Below are 12,824 nucleotides of genomic sequence, written 5' to 3' on the forward strand. Positions count from 1 at the left end.
TTCCTACTGAGTCTGTGTGGCCCAACATTTAGACAGTAGGAACTGGAGCTTCTGCTTGTACCTCTGGATTCAGGTGATGGACTTGGAGGGCCCCCTGGAAAGGAGGAAACCCTCTGGATGCAGTAACTGCTAGGTTGGGACAAGTGTTTACAATTATTCCCACTGGGCAGCCCTTCACCCTGTTGCATCTGGTGGCAACAATCTCACTTTGCTTCTTTTAATTAAGGAAGAGACTTTTGTTGATATTACTATTTTTAGCAAAATGGCTTCCACTGCATTGTCGGTTATTTGAAATAAGGAATCCAAGGGCTCCCTTGTTTGATCATGTATTAGTCAGTTTTCATGCTGCTGATAAAGACCTACTCAAGACTGGATAATTTGCAAAGAAAAAGAGATTTAATGGACTCACAGTTCCATGTGGCTAGGGAGGCCTCACAATCATGGTGGAAGGCAAAAGCACGTCTTACATGGTAGCAGGCAAGAAAGAATGAGAGCCAAGCAAAAGGGGAAACTCCTCATAGAATCATCAGATCTTGTAAGACCTATTCACTACCATGAGACTAATATGGGAGACACCACCCCCATGATTCAATTATCTCCCACCTGTTCCCTCCCACAATACGTGGAAATTATGGGAACTACAATTCAAGATGAGATTTGGGTGGGGACACAGCCAAACCATATCAGATCATTTGTTCATTTGGCTGCTTTTGAGACCTTTCTACATATCAGGCCTTACTCTGTGCCCTGAGAATCCAGAGGGAGCTCGGAGAGCCTCAAGGGTCTCCCAGTTTAGTGGGGAGACAGACTTGGACATGACTTGCTGGTATGTGAGGCAGAACAGACTGCGGCTCCAGGAGCGAAATGCTTTGGGCAGGACTCAGAGGGAGAGTTGATCTCTGCCAGATGCAGAGTGACTGAGAAAGCTCCTGGGAGAATCTTCTTTGAAAAACAAAAAGTAAGCTAGAAGTCATCAGCAGAAATGTGTTACTATAGATCAAGCTAAAGGAATGACCAAATCAGGCAAAAAAAAAAAAAAAAAAAAAAAAAAAAAAAAAAATTAAAAAAGCAATGAATGGCAAGAAATTTATATCACAACTGAGCAACCTTAAAGTGGGCTCATTTTAGTTTCTTTTTGGCCACAAACTAAAAACAGGGCAGGGAAAGAGGTAAATGGGAAGCAACAACAAAAAGAATTGAGTTTTCTTTCTCTGTGCCAGCAACATTTGCAAAGCTCGACATAATTTGTACCGATATTTTCTTGTGAAGTACATGGGGATAACATTTCTTAAAATAATTATGCTCTTAACAGTCCCGCTCAGACTAGAAGCTGGGAAGCTGTACAGGAATCAGAGAATGAGATTCTGAGCCTCTGAATTCCGATGGTCCCAAAGGACCCATAGGTTACCACTCAGGTCCAGGGGAGCAGTAGCTTTGGCAGAGGCTGGGGGCAGAGGAGAAGAGGTGGGAGGCTGCCGACACGTGGCCCTGTGAGCTTAGCAGTGTTCTTGGAGGCTATGTTTGGTGGGGGGAGGAGTAGAAAGCCCCTGGCAAACACCAGCCTGGATGTCCCTGGACCTGCCACCACTTATGTCTGATATCAGGAGCCTCACAGTCCCAGGACATAACCACAGTGCCTTGGTCTTGCACAGAAAAACAGGAGAAGTTAAATGTTGCAGATGTTTTGTTCTCCTTCTTCTGCCTTCTTTTTTAAATTTTCTTTTCCCTTTTTTTTGAGACGGCGTCTCCCTCTGTCACCCAGGCTGGAGTGCAGTGGCGTGATCTCAGCTCATGGCAAGCTCCGCTTCCCTAGTTCACGCCATTCTCCTGCCTCAGCCTCCTGAGTAGCTGGGACTACAGGTGCCTGCCACCGCGCCCAGCTAATTTTTTGAATTTTTTTTAAGTAGAGACGGAGTTTCACCGTGTTAGCCATGATGGTCTCTATCTCCTGACCTTGTCATCTGCCTGCCTTAGCCTCCCAAAGTGCTGGGCTTACAGACATAAGCCGCCGGACCCAGCCTCTTCTGACTTCTATATTGCAGATTCCTTTTTTTCCATTAGACCGTGTTGTGAAACAGGATTCTACCCTGCAGTTGAGTGGAAGGACATTAAGTGGCAATTGTTCTGAGTGCAATGGCTACTGTTCGCATGGAGCCACACTATTTCATAAGAAAAACACGTAAGAATGCTCTCAGCTTAGAGATGTTAAGGGAGGCCTTTTCCCTGTTGGGATCCTGGACCGAGGAGAGCTGATATGTGGGATTGTCTCCCTTGGAGGGTCCTGCAGCTGTGTACCTGTACAATGGACTCTCTGTGAGAGCTGCTGGGCTCCAGGGCCATTCATGTTCAAATTAAGTATTTACACCGTAAGTTGTAATTGTATTCGTTTCAAAAGGAGATGGTAGAGTCTTTCAAATCAAAAAAGACTTTTTAAAGTGCCAGCCGTTTCATACTACCTGCTCCATGGGATTGGACACAATAACTCAAGCTTCAAAAATTCCATGCCTGTGTTGTATGCTTGAATATTACAGATCTCTGTCTGAAATCACCTCCCTCCTGTGACAACCTTCTCCATCAATGAGAAACCCTGATTATTAAACTTTTAAGGAAAGTTTATGAGACTTTTTGATTATAAGAAATAATGCTCCTTGTAGACATTTTTAATAATAAAGATATAGTACATTTGTTCTATAGCTCAAAAGCAGTCCAACCATTAATTCTGCTTCTTTGAAACAAAACAGGCCAGGCGCGGTGGCTCACGCCTATAACCCCAGCACTTTGGGAGGCCGAGGGGGTGGATCACGAGGTCAGGAGATCGAGACCATCCTGGCTAATATGGTGAAACCCCGTCTCTACTAAAAGTACAAAAAATTAGCCGGGCATGGTGGTGGGTACCTGTACCTCCCAAGTCCCAGCTACTTGGGAGGCTGAGGCAGGAGAATGGCGTGAACCTGGGAGGTGGAGCTTGCAGTGAGCCGAGATCGCACCACTGCACTCCAGCCTGGGCAACAGAGCAAAACTCTGCCTCAAAACAAACAAACAAGCAGAATCAGGCTGCCACTGACAGTTGTGTTAAGAATGCATCCTCTCTTGTCCTGAAGGTCAGCCTCCTGATGGGCATGGACTCTGTTATGTGGGCTTCAATACCATTCAGAACAGGTCCTGCAGGAAAAACCAAGCAATTTTCCTTACTAGGTGACATTCCAGTTATAGAACTCCAGGCCACTGGTTCTCTACTGGGCGCTATTTTGCCTCCAAGGGCAATTGACAATGTCTGGTGACATTTTTGGGATTATCATCACTGGAGAGGGGACTGCTGGTGACTTCTAGTGGGTAGAGGTCAGGGATGCTGCTAAACATCCTACAATCTACAGAACAGCCCCCGACAACAAGGAACGATCAGGCTCAATGTGTCAACAGTGCTGGGGCTGGAAAACCCTGCTCTAGGCATTCTCTCTTTTCAGGAAGAAAAACAAGGACAACATAGGAAGGGAAGCAAAGAGAACTGACTTATACTGATCACCCAGGCTTCTGACTCTGTGTTAGATACTTCATAGATTAGAGCATGTAGTATTCAGTCTTCACAATGAAACTTTGATGTGGGTATTATCATCCCCATTGTACAGATGACAAACTGAGGCTCAGAGAGGTTAAGTGACTTGCCTGAAGTCAACCAGGTAGGACCTTTAAACACACATCTGCCTTGTTTCAAGTCCCACACTCTTTCTACTAGACTTCTTGAGTCCTGCAAGTAATGCGATGTTGATAAGTTCCTCAGGAAGTATATTGGATGAGAAAGAATGTCTTCAGGATGGATGTAATGGATCTTTTGCATTATAACACCTTCTTAATTTGGAATCTGAAAATTCTACCACGCCGAGGTTGAAGTGTCCCTTTGTAGCACTTACAAAGAAGAGATCTGCACTATGTAAACGAAACCATAGGTCAGGCACAGAAAACTCTTTAAGAGGAGTGAGCTTTCTAAGGCAATGATTGTTAGTTTAAGCATTGCAGGATTCCAGACGGTAACCACATCACCACATCACCGTTCCTTATTAATGAGATGTGGAAAGTAATAACGTTCCTAGCACTCTGCATTCAGGAAGAGATAACTTCCTGGTCTTTGTCAGCCATTAACACCTTCCACAAACATTGACAGAGCACTGGCATTGTGGTTGCTGCTATCTCAGGGGACACCAGATGAGACACACTGGCCTGGCAAAAGGTTTACTGTCTATTTAAGGATAGACCTAAAAGGATAAGTTTCCATACCCTGTTTGAAGGGCTACAAGTCAGATGTAGATAAAGGGATAGGAGATTGTAGAGGGGACAGTAAGATTCCTGCTTGAACGGAGAGAGTGTCCCTGGGGAGTAAAGCTTGATCTGGGTTTTGAAGGATGAATAGAAGTCTCTTGAGTGGGCATGGGAAAATAACAGCAGGCCAGACAGAGAAAGCCACAGGGGCAGAGGCCTTGTGACTGAAGAGCATGTAATTTTCAGAGGACAGTGATAGATAAACATGTGAGCCCCTACTGTGTGCTAAGCATTGGAAATAGTGATGAATAATAGAGACAAATAACTAAGATAATATCAGAGCAAAACGAGTGCCATACAGAACAGGACAGGGTCATGTGACAGGAAAGTGAGGATTGGAAGAGGGTGACATTTGAATGAAGACCTAAGTGGCTAGGATGAGCCAGTTCCATGACCTGAGCATTCCAGGCCTAGATGATTCTCCTCTCCCACCCCAGACTGCAGTCCCAGCATTGCAGGCAGTGAAGCCCACCTTCATGGCTGAGGCACCCGGGCCAAGTTACCCAGGGCACAGGAAAGGTTATAGAGAAGGGCTGTGCCTCCTGCTTCTTCATTTTCTGTGCTGGTCATCTGGGGGAACATAGGGTCTCTCCCGGCAGTGAGAAGCCCCTTGACAACTCCCAGGAGTGCTTCCCTGAAGGTGGGAGCCGCTGAGCACCCCCAGACTCAGGCTGCCTCTCTCACTGAGTCAGCTGTATTAGTCCATTTTTTTTTTTAAATTTTTTGCTGCTGATAAAGACATACCAGAGACTGGGTAATTTATAAAGAAAAGGAGGTTTAATGGACTCACAGTTCCATGTGGCTGGGGAGGCCTCACAATCATGGTGGAAGGCAAAAGGCATGTCTTACGTGGCGGCAGACAAGAGAGAGAGTGTGTGCAGGGGAACTCCCCTTTGTAAATCCATCATATCTCATGAGACTTACTCACTATCCCAAGAGCAGCATGGGAAAGACTTGTCCCTGTGATTCAATTACCTCCCACTGGGTCCTTCCCACAAAATGTGGGAGCTACAATTCAAGATGAGATTTGGGTGGAGGCGCAGCCAAACCATATCAGCAACACTCAGAAGATTCCACTAGTGGGGAATGTGATGCATCTCCAGGGTCACAGAAATTGCATCATCATTGAGAACGCACAGACCCATTCTGCACTGGACCAGGTACTCCCTAAAGGGCAAGGCTGGGAGTTTATGGGAAAGGGTCCTAGGCTGAGGAGGGATGGGGGCTCTGTGCCCAGTTGTAGCTCTGTGCAAGACAAATAGTTGGGTTTTGTTGGGAGAAAGGGCCCTCAGGGTCATTACGGCATTGCCTCCAATACCCAGGGTGGCCTTGTCATTGGTGGAGGCTTCAAGTGGGTCAGACTGATGAGAGCTGAGCAGGTTGAGGGCTTCAGTCTTTGGAGTCCCCAAGGACCATCCCAGTGAGTGTGGGGAGGGCTGAGAGGTGAGAAGGCTGGGAAGGGGCTGAAGCTTTTTGAGGAGTCATGACACAGACCTTGGAGTCCCCTGCACATGGTGAGGAGGCAGCCAATGGTATTGGGCAGGGAATGGCACACCCAGTTTGTACTGATTTGTGCTTTAGATGGTTCTCTCTGGAGGCTGTTGAGAGAATATCTGGATTGATGAGGGGCAGACAACCTCTGATCCGTCAGGCAATGTCAAGGTTGATGAGGGTCAGGACCAAGTGGCATCCCAGGCTTCCCATGGGGGATGAGGAAGTGGATGGTTGTCCTGCCATTAGACAGAGAATGTGGGTTCAGAAACAGGCCTGGGTAGGGGAAATACTGTAACTTTGATTTTAAGGATCCTGAGGGCAGAAAGCCAGGCAGCTGCTGGAAATTCAAGTCTGAGGTTCAGAAGGCCAGCGACACAGTTGATGACGTAGGAGATGATCCATGAGCAGCGTGTTGATGATGCCCTGGACATGAGAAGAGTCGAGGAGGCAAAGGACAGCATCCCAGCAGATCCTGACTTCTGGTGGACCGACGAGAGGGACAGAGTTCCATGGAGTTGACTGGGAAGGGGTGGGTCAGGAGGCCGAAGGAGAATCAGAGAGTACCATGGACACCATCAAAAAATCACGGCACTCACTTGTGAGAAGAATTTGTTTCTTTTTCATGATGAAATTGGAGCTCAGCTTCTGACAGGTCATCCAGCTAGTGCATAGCAGAGCAGGCACAGGGAACATATTAGCAACCCCTGGTCAGGATGGATCCACGAACCAAGCTGCTCAGTTTAGATTAATTGGAAAGGCTTACAAAAGTCGCACTTGCAAGTTACTATTTTTTATATATGATTAATGTACATTTTTTTTTCATTGGGAGGAGCACACAAATTCACTGCAGAAAATTTGGAAAACAAAGGAAAGAAAAAAATATTTACCAAAATACCCTTTCTTTAACCCAGTCAGTATTAGCATTTGGTGTGACTTTTGTGATCCTGTTGATCCTTTTTCTCATTTATATTTTTATTTTATTTATTTATGTTTTTTTGAGACAGGATCTCTCTCTGTTGCCCAGGCTGGAGTGTAGTGGCGCGATCTTGGTTCACTGCAACCTCTACCTCCCAGGCTCAAGCTATTCTCCTGCCTCAGCCTCCTGAGTAGCTGGGATTACAGGCATGTGCCACTACCGCTGGCCAATTTTTATATTTTTAGTAGAGACAGCGTTTCACCATGTTGACCAGGCTGGTGTTGAACTCCTGACCTCAAATTATCCACCCACCTCAGCCTCCCAAAAAAGCTAGGATTACAGGCATGAGCCACTGCGCCCCGCCTTTATATTTTTATTTTTAAAAGACTTATAACCAATTGTTCAGGTTTGACACAATCTCCATACCCATTCTTTTTATTGGTCACATAATAATCCATCAAGTGAATGTACCACTGATTAATTTGAACATTCTCTCACTTTGAATACTTAGGTTATTTCCTTTTTTGCCACGACTATTTTGCAAAATTGTTATGCTGTGTTGAACATTTTTCTGAATTTGAGATTATTTCCTCATGAAAGTTTCACAGTCAATATTTTTATTGATCTTAATACATATTGCCAAATTGCTGCATGAGATAGCTGCACAAGTAATTACCCAGAAAATGTGTGACTAGAGATGTTTATTTTTTAATTTTAGATTTCTTTTTTTTTTTGAGATGGAGTTTTGCTCTGTCGCTCAGGCTGGAGTGCAATGGCTCAATCTCGGCTCGCTGCAACCTCTGCCTCCTGGGTTCAAGCAATTCTCCTGTTTCAGCCTCCTGAGTAGCTGGGATTACAGGCATGCGCCATCACACCCGGCTAATTTTTGTATTTTTGTAGAGATGGGGTATCCCCATGTTGGCCAGGCTGGTCTCGAACTCCTAACCTCAAAGGATTCACCCACCTCAGCCTCCCAAAGTGCTGGGATTACAGGTGTGAGCCACTGTGCCCAGCCTAATTCTAGATTTCTTTATTGCAATCACTCCACTTCGTGAAAGAGGCCCTTGGCTGTGACCAGCAAGAAGGATACCAACTCCAGTCTGCAACTCCAGAATGCAGCTCTAGACAGCACGGTATGTGGGAATTTAGACAAGCCCACATGGGTCCTTTCAGAGTGAACTTCACTATCAGTTGGCAGAATTTGCAAAGGTATGAGAGAGGCCAAAAGGGACCTGGGTGGGATTGGGGAGTAGAGATGGGCACGAGAAGGAAATCCTGACAGTGTGGACCCAAAGAAGAGGCAACAGTGGGTGAAACAGGGGAGGAAATAAACACTGGTGAGAGCCCCAGGCACTGCCTTTGTGTGTTCCAGAGCTCTTCAGAAAACTGATCACTGGAGACTATACCTATTGAATTCTTGAGGAACTAACTTACTGGATTGCCTGAGGATCCTGCTGCATTCAACTGTTGAATTCTTCTTTCTTTTTCCTTTTTTTTTTTTTTTTTGAGATGGAGTCTCATGCTGTCACCCAGACTGGAGTGCAGTGGCGCGATCTCGGCTTACTGCAATCTCTGCTTCCTGGGTTCTAGTGATTCTCTTGCCTCAGCCTCCCAAGTAGCTGGGACTTCCAGGCACTTGCCACCATGCCTGGATAATTTTTTTTTGATTTTTAGTAGAGACGGGGTTTCACCATATTGGTCAGGCTGGTCTCGAACTCCTGACTCAACAGTTGAATTCTAAGGGAGCTCTCCTGTTCTCTGCCCAGTGGCATGTGGCAAGTGGGAACTGGCTAGCCATAGCCCCGGCTCCCATGCTTGTGTTTGGGATAGAAGGGACACATACTTATTACCAGCCAGCATGGGGTTAAGGGCCATTTCCCTGTGTGCACGTTCTTAGTTATTTGGCTCCCTAAAGGTCCTTAGAAAGATACTAGTCAAATAAGAGAGTTAAGGTGATGGGAAGGAAGTGTGGGCTGGTTTGCTTTAGACAGGATGTGATAGATCTGAAGACTGAAGGGCCAAGGAGAAAAGGGGAAGGTGATTTTCCCGGTCCTTACACCTTCCTTGATAGACCAAAGCTGATGTTAGTGGTTGGAAAGTGCTTTTTAAAGTCCAACTTGCCTTCTGTGTGTTTCTAAATTCTGTGAGAGTTTCAGGTAAGGACTCTGGAATCCCAGGGGAGCAAAGGAATAAACACCACACAACCGCAGCTTTCCAGAGAAGCCTTAAGACAGCAAAACGCTCATTAATGAAAAAATATTTAGTGGCCGACACCTTTATTTTTGTTTAGTCTTTTGACAGGGTTGGAATGAAAAGAGTTATGCGATAGAGAGAGAAAGCCCTACCTTCATTTAACTTGCTGTAGTCTATGAGTATAATTACCTATAAGTGTAATTACAGAGAAGACAAATGGCATTTTTAGCTGTGGTCTTAAAGAGGCGAGTTAATTTCCGACTTTGACCAGAACTATGTTAATTAGCCGTGGTGCAGTCTCTCTCTCTCTCTCTCTCTCTCTCTCTGAATGGAAGTTCCTCACCCAGGACTGAACGTGGACTGCTTCCTCTGTACCTTTGAGTAATGAAAGGACACTGCATGCCAACCAAATCAGGGCTGCTGTATTAATAAGGCTACTTTCCTGTCCATTTATCATCAATTAAAGGTGTGCTAGTTTGTAAAGTAACCCCACCTTCGGCCCGGCCGCCCAGAACGGCTCCTCATTTATTTTCTGCGTGGTTTTGGTTGGAGTTAGACCCACCTTGCAGCTCAGAGGTGACAGGCGGCATGAAAAAATACACTAATTGAGACATCTCGAGGGAGAAATATAAGAAAACTGAAACGGTAATTAGAATGAGTGGATTTCAAGCTGGGTAAGGAAAATCGAATGGAGGTGCATATTAGGGGCTGTTACAAATGGGGAGGAAAGTACTTGGTGGGGGGAGAGAGAAATGGATCTTAGAGTAGAGGGTACCCTTTTAACACTTCAGGGAGAGAGAGGAGACAGCAAGAAAATATCCAGGATCAGCTGTGTGGACTTTTAGGAAGGGTGGCCTTGCACGCAGGCTGCAAGGCAAAGCTAATAGGGAGTCTGGCCAGCAAATTGCCAGGCTTTCGATGCAGGCTGATGTTTGGAGGAGAGAAATAGCTTGGATTTCTGGTAGGGAATGTGATTCTAAAATTCAAATGTGATTTTTAACACTCCCAACCTTTTACACAAAACCTGCGAGAGAAACCGTAGAGAGATTTCAGGGGATTTGAAAACGGGTGTGTTCTTCGGCTTCTGCTTTCAGTCCTCTGACTTCTAAGCCCTGGAAGCTGTGCCTGAACAGGGTCCTGAGGTTAGTGCCATGAGTCCAAACCCTCATAAGCCAAAAGGTAACAGAGATAGAGCCATTTTCCTGCAACATCATGCCATGTGCATGGATACATTTTTTGATTAGTAATTTGGATTTCAATTGTTCATTTTCTTTCGGAGATATCAATTCCCAGAAACCAGATACGAATGGGCCATTAAAAAAAAAATGTTCCTTTAAGTGTGAGAATGATTTTGAGTGGCCAGTTGCTATTTTAGCTTAGTAGATTATAGATATGCACCTACCAGGTGCATAAGCTCAGAGAATGTTGCAGAGGAATTAGGTCCCATATTATCATCCAGCCAATGAGGCCAAGAGCAACAGCATGGAGATGCATGGGTCGGAAGAGAAAGAAAAGGTCTTATGGTCCAACCAACACTGGGACCCTTGTCAAATGGCTGGAAAAAGTCAGGTTGAATGTTTTCAGTGACAGGGCACCTGAGCAGGTGCCATGCTACCACCTTCTCTGCATATCAGACATCTCCCTTGTCACAGAAGAGCTCTGCAGATACTTGCATCCACAGTCATACTTTCCCTGGCTTGTTTCCAGCCTAAGTGTGCTCAGTTCCTTTAACTGGGTTCCTGGGAATGGGGGGCATGGTTTTAGTTCTTTCCTACCTTAGCCATCATCTTGGTGTAGCACTCAACATGAGCCCTGCTATGTGATCTGACTGGCATGCAAAGGAAATGTCTGTCACCTCTTTTGTCATATAATATATGCTTCTATTAATGCATCTCAAGACCATTTTGATTTCTTTGGCAGCTATGTCACACTAACCATCAGTGTTCATTTCTATTCACTGTTAATTGGGTCCTGTGAAGTGCTGGGCACTAGGGATAGCACGGTGGGCAAGACAGATGTGGCCCTTACCTGCACAGAGTTCACGGTGTGGCAGGGAAGATCCACTTGGATGGAGGAAACACTGTGTTAGGAAAGGTGAGGCCAGGCAGTGATGGGATTATATTAATACATAGGCTATGGGCTCATATCTAGTTCTGTTGTGGGGAGAAGCCCCTGAGGAAGAAGCATTGAAGTCGAGCCCTACAGGCTGCACAGGTGCTCACCAGGTAGAGCAGGAGTGGGAAGGGGGTGTGGCAAGTGCACCTAGAAAGGGAACAGCACATCCAAAACCCAGAGGCAAAGAAGGGTGTGATGTGCCAGTCAATGGCTGAATGTCCTGGATAGGAGGGACTGGATGAGAGAACGAGGCCAGAGGAGGTTATGAGGAGGCCAGAGACTGGAGCCGGCCTGGTCTTGAGCGGGCCTGTGAATCGAGGCCAGGGTTTTGCCCTTCACTGTTGCCAAGCCCTTTTAAGTAGGAAATGGCATGATGAAGTTTTCAGCTCACTTCAGAACCTAAGTCTTTTTCGTGCACCCTCTTTGTAAGAAATCCCATTCTTCCTCCTCTCTTCCTAGGATTGAGCCCTGACTTTTACATGCAAGTGAAGAGCTGTGTGTTTATCCACATTTTAGACTTCATTGTGTGCAATTTTGACAATCTCTATGGACACTCACATTTGGATTCTGATTCTATCCCCTGATATATTTATCTCTTTCCCAGCTCCACTCAGTTTTGCTAAGTCTCCTTAGGCTCATTCCAGGTTGATGGACGTTTAGGTCTGGATAGAACCCAATGGCACTTCTCTACAAACTGTCCTCCTGGCTGCCATAGAGCCATTCATGTACTCACATGGGTTCCTGTTTTGATCTCCCTTGCCTCCACCTAATTGTAGTGACCTCAGCCTGCCTGTCTTCTTCTTGCCACCATCTGGGAGGCTGCAGAGGCAGCCATATCCATTGGCCGTGGGGCCATTCCAGAGCTTGGCTTGGCAGTGTGCTGTGCTGCTCCTGGAGATGGTGCCTTGTCTCCACTCTAGAACTGCCTATGTCTCATCTGAGTCAGGCTGCCAAAAATAGAGTGCCATAGACTGGGTGACTTACAAACAACAAATATTTATTTCTCCCAGTTCTGGAAGCTGGAAGTCTGAGATCAGGGTGCCGCTGGCATGGTCAGGTTCTGGGGAGGGCTCTCTGTCTTCCAGGATGCAGATTGCTGTCTTCTTGTTGTATCCTCACATGATGGCAAAAGTGAGAGAGCTCCCTGGTGTCCCTTTTGTAAGGGCACTAACCCATCGTGATGGCTGTACTGTTGTGATCTAATCCCCACTCAACGGCCCCACCTTCTAGTACTATCACCTTGGGGGTTAGGGTTTCAGCATATGAATTTGGGGGTGGGCGCAAACGTTCAGCCCATTGCAGGTCCCCTGAATAGTCCTTTTTTGAGGCACTTAAGAGAAAGATGATTTCCCATAATTTCCTATCTGACTCTTGGCTGAGGATGAAATAGGCCCAGATGATGCCACGGTTGCTACCGTTAGGAACGTGGAGGAAACTTTTGGTGTGAATGCTTGTGAACTTACGAACCCTCCCAAGAGGACTCGTCCGGAGTTTGGAAACCCTTCTAAAGGGCGTTTTGCTCTGTAAAATGCTGACTCAGTTGACAGATGGCCCAAATGCTTATTTTGGTCAACACCTGAAAGCAATTTGGGGCTTTCTAATTATTACTCCAGAAAATAGACTAAATCCCACTCAACAAATGTGGAGCTGGTCAGTATGGGGCCCCCACGTGCTAATGCACTGGAGGCTGGTTCTGTTATCAACTGTGAGTCCCTCTTGAGTTCCAGTTCCTGGTGGGGCTCCAGGTCTGCCCTGATTCCGTTCAGAACTGTAGCTTTCATCAGCCTATCTG

The sequence above is a fragment of the Macaca nemestrina genome, chromosome 7 (assembly GCF_043159975.1).
Source record: "Macaca nemestrina isolate mMacNem1 chromosome 7, mMacNem.hap1, whole genome shotgun sequence".
In the NCBI taxonomy this organism is placed as follows: domain Eukaryota; kingdom Metazoa; phylum Chordata; class Mammalia; order Primates; family Cercopithecidae; genus Macaca; species Macaca nemestrina.